This window comes from Marmota flaviventris, chromosome 12 (assembly GCF_047511675.1).
Source record: "Marmota flaviventris isolate mMarFla1 chromosome 12, mMarFla1.hap1, whole genome shotgun sequence".
Lineage (NCBI taxonomy): Eukaryota > Metazoa > Chordata > Mammalia > Rodentia > Sciuridae > Marmota > Marmota flaviventris.
Genome location: NC_092509.1, coordinates 109,446,059 through 109,450,240, shown reverse-complemented (window position 1 = coordinate 109,450,240; position 4,182 = coordinate 109,446,059). Strand labels below are relative to the sequence as shown.

Here is a 4,182-nt window from a genome sequence, read left to right as displayed (position 1 = left end):
CAGAGGGGGCCTCCCACACCTGCTGAGAGGAACCTCCCACACCTGCAGAGAGGGCCTCAGGGCCTCCCACACCTGCAGAGAGGGCCTCCCACACCTGCAGAGAGGACCTCCCACACCTGCAGAGAGGGCCTCCCACACCTGCAGAGAGGACCTCCCACACCTGCAGAGAGAACCTCCCACACCTGCAGAGAGGGCCTCCCACACCTGCAGAGAGGGCCTCCCACACCTGCAGAGAGGATCTCCCACACCTGCAGAGAGGGCCTCCCACACCTGGAGAGAGAACCTCCCACACCTGCTGAGAGGGCCTCAGGGCCTCCCACACCTGCAGAGAGGGCCTCCCACACCTGCAGAGAGGGCCTCCCACACCTGCAGAGAGGAACCTCGCACACCTGCAGAGAAGGCCTCCCACACCTGCAGAGAGGACCTCCCACACCTGCAGAGAGGACCTCCCACACCTGCAGAGAGGGCCTCCCACACCTGCAGAGAGGACCTCCCACACCTGCAGAGAGAACCTCCCACACCTGGAGAGAGGACCTCCCACACCTGCTGTCAGTACCAGCACATGGCAAGGTTGCTGGCCTTGGGGCGTGGGCACGAGGCGAGGATGAGCAAGCTGGCTTGCAGCGGGGCCAGCCTCACCCACGGGCGGCCTGCACAGCAGCTCTGCAGCCCACAGTGAACCTCTGCAACTGGAAAAGCCCACCAAGGCCTCAGCTTCCTCTGTCCCAGCACTTGCTGCCTCTCTGTCTCCTCTGAAGTAGCCCAAGGTGCTCTGGTGAAGTCCCCAGCAACAGGGGCTCCTTGGGCCTCTCAGAGCCTGGGCCCAGCCCTTCCACCCTTCTGGGTGCCCGGGTTCATCGGCTGATGTCGTCAAATGAAAACCAGCTGCTCTGCTCTGCCCTGCGAAGCTGCGTCTGTGAGAGCTCCTGGACACACTTCCCCTTTCCCTTGTGGGAACCGTGCAGTGATCTGGTGGAACAGTGCTCCAGCCCAGCTCCTGCTGCCCGGGAGGTGGACACACCATACAACCACCTTTCTGAGAAAGGAGCCAGTCTCTGAATGGCCGAGATGAAGTTGCCTTGACGGGTTTTCCTGCTTCTGCTCAGAGGCAGAAGAGAACTGCCCAGGAGCCAGAAGACAGGTGCCCCTGGACTCCAACAGATGCCCGAGAAGCTGACCTGGACGGCACCAAGAGAGCAGAGAGCAAGCAGGAATGCTCCCAACCTGCCCATCCACCCTGCTTTCTCAGACTCTGTCCACAGCACCGCGGGGAGTGGTGGCCGCCCTGTGCCCCTGACTGCAGTGCCCATCCTCAGCACCCAGGGCTGGTTCCAGTCACCGTGAGAAGCAGGAGGGTATCCTGAGGCTTGGCCCTTACTTTGGTCATCCATTGATTCCCTGGCCTCAACACGCACTCATTCAGCGAGGCTTATTCTTCCAGCAGACATTCTCGACCACCTTCCCTGGTCAAGCACCGGCGGGTCCTGGATCCCCATGGGAAGCAAGCGTTTGTGGTGTGGAGCGGGTGGATGAGGGAACCCAGACATCGTTCCTGCCTCTGAGGCCGGGCTGGTCCTTCCTGGGGGCCATGGTCAGCAGAGGCACTGCCGCAGTTCTGGAGGGTAAGTGCTCCTTTAGAGATGGGCTTGGGGGAATGGCCCCGTGGTGACACAGATGCTCCCTGGGGGACCCGGGAAGCCTCTCCCAGCAGGGGGTCTGTGGGCAGGGGGCAGAACAGTCAGCCTTTGAAAATCTAGATTGGGGGTCTGAAGTCCTCAGCCAGTGGTCAGTGGGGCAGCCCTGCAGTGGCAAGCTTGCCAGGGAGGGATGGACAGTGGGGGCAGAAGGCTCGTGGTCAGAAGCCTGGGGGCCGGGACCCACAAGCCACAGAGTCAGCAGTCAGAGCCCTCTTCCCAGCCGGGTGGCCGGGATCCTAGAGCATTGCGCTGGACCTGCCCCATGTTTCTACCCTATTTCACCTCTAGGCTCGGGGGAAGGGCTGATGGTACTTCAATTGCTGGTCTTTAATGGCAGAGCCAGGGACGTCGTGACACTGACACTCCGGCTTTCGTAGCTGGAGTTGCAGAGCTGAAGAGAGCCAAGGGCGTGCTTTTAAGAGGTGAGTCCTCCCGACCCGGGTGAGATCAGGCGGGGCCCTCTACCTGCAGCAGGTCCAGGTGTGCATCCCAAAGTCCTGATGTCACCCCAGTGTGCTGTGAGGACACAGTTGCTGGGGGGTGTTGCTATGAGCAGGGCCCATCAGGGACTGTGACAAATTCCCTGCTGCATGTCCTCACGGGGTCTCAAAGCCAGTGAGAAGCGCGGCTGAAGATTTTACTTTGGCTTATACAGGAAATAGTCAAAAATGGCTACTCCAGGAGTTGGAGCCTATATCAAGTAAAAAACTATTAAGCAAAAATGTTTAAAAATGATACTGAAATTTTAATGAAATCATACTTATTAATTTATTGATGTAAGTGAAAAGGACATAGATCAATTTTCTTACAATAAATTGACTGCTGCTGCAGGTGTCCAAGCCATCAGCAAACAGCCGGCTACTGCGAGGCCAGTGACATTCCTGGTGGCTTCTCTTGTATTGCAAACCCAGCTCCATGCCCTTGGGGGAAACTCTTGCTCTAATGCCTGTCCAGAGAAGTCCTGTCGTCTTCAGAGGTGCATTCCCCTGGGGACGTCAGACAAATGCGTGTTCATTGGGAAGTCCATCCAGTGTGCTAGAGAAGAAGCCAAGAGCAGCAGGCCCCTGTCCCTGTGGACATTCCCGTCCTCCACCCTGCCAGCACAGCGGCTCAGAGGACCCCGCGGGGTCTCTGGAGAGTGCCTGGAGGCTGGGCCCCTCACCTGGAGGGCACCTCTCTGCAGGGCCCCTTCTGCCCCAGCTGGTGCTCTTTCCCTCAGAGGCCTGGAGGTGATTTCCAGCTGGAAGTGTCCTCTGAGGAATTCATTAACAGAAATTCATCCTCGTCCTCATGTGGCCCAGGTGCTGCTCTATGTGACGTACACGCATTGGGCCATTTTATCTTGGCACAGCCCTATGAGGAGCATACACTGTCACCTTCAATACACAGGACAAGAAACTGGACACCAAGGGCTGAGTTCACTTGCACCAAGTCCTGTGAGCCCCGAGAGGCCGTGCAGGACTCCAGCCCTGTGGTCTGACCCCCGTTCTGCCTTTCTCTGCTGTGTGCTGATCTCGCCTGGCCGCGTACCTGGACTCTAGGGCTCAGAAGGGCTCCCTGCACTGGGTCCCTTTTAGTAACTCAGGCCACTCTTTGAAACCCCTTCCTACTGTCTGCTGGGACCTGGCAGACTCTGGCGCACAGATGGCTGATGGAGTGGGAACCATGCTCCCCAGAGGACGCCGAGATGTTGGGGCTTCGTTTTTGTGGGTGATCCAAGGGCCCTCACTCCCAAGAGCGGTCTGCGGCGTATTCCAGACAAACCCTGTTCCTCCTCCAGGGAGGGATGTCAGATCTGTCCACAGCACCTGCAAAGGTCTGTGTCCCAAAGAGTATCAAGCAGTGGCCCTGGGGGCGTTTCCTCCTCCACCTGGCTTGGTGCAGGACGGCCGTGCTGGTCAGGACTGTTGGCAGTAGACGGCTAAACTTCCTTTGCTTACTGAGCGATAACAAAATGCCAACTTGGAGTACACATAGAGAAAGTCAAAATGTTTAATGATCTTTATTGAAATATTACTGATGTACAATTGTTATAATGAAAACATTACAGCGAGTAAAAGTTAGTTGATATTTAAGTGATTTTTGCTTATGGATTGTTTGTCCCTATTGATGATTAATTGCATAGGAAATGATACAATCGATCAGGTAGCAAAGCACATCCGTCCTTTAGTTGAATAAAAAGCCAGAACAGAGTGAGGATCGCCTTTTTTCCTGACCTGGTCAGTGCTGGCAAGCAGTCATGTTTTCTCCCCAAGTTTCTGCTGATGCACCTGATAGAAATCTTTATTTCAATGCTATAAACCCTTCTTATTTTGCTTGGATTAATTTATCATTTGGGAAATATTTGTTTTCTTAGCTTGGAGGATTGCTTAAGTACATATGAGGGTGATGGAGGAAAGGTCCAGGATCTGTTTGCCTAGGGCCCTGCTGGGCCCCTGGGGGGTGTGTGAGGTTTGCTGAGACAACGCAGGCGGGGAGGCCAGAG

General features: G+C 56.3%; 1 long non-coding RNA gene across 1 annotated transcript; it reads left to right on the top strand.

Moving 5' to 3' along the window:
* The first annotated feature begins 1,161 nt into the window (after window positions 1-1,161).
* On the top strand, window positions 1,162-3,776 carry LOC114081306 (uncharacterized). The gene is made up of 2 exons (XR_011704027.1): window positions 1,162-1,622; window positions 1,986-3,776. It is a non-coding gene; the product is annotated as an uncharacterized lncRNA (long non-coding RNA).
* The last annotated feature ends 406 nt before the right edge of the window (window positions 3,777-4,182 follow it).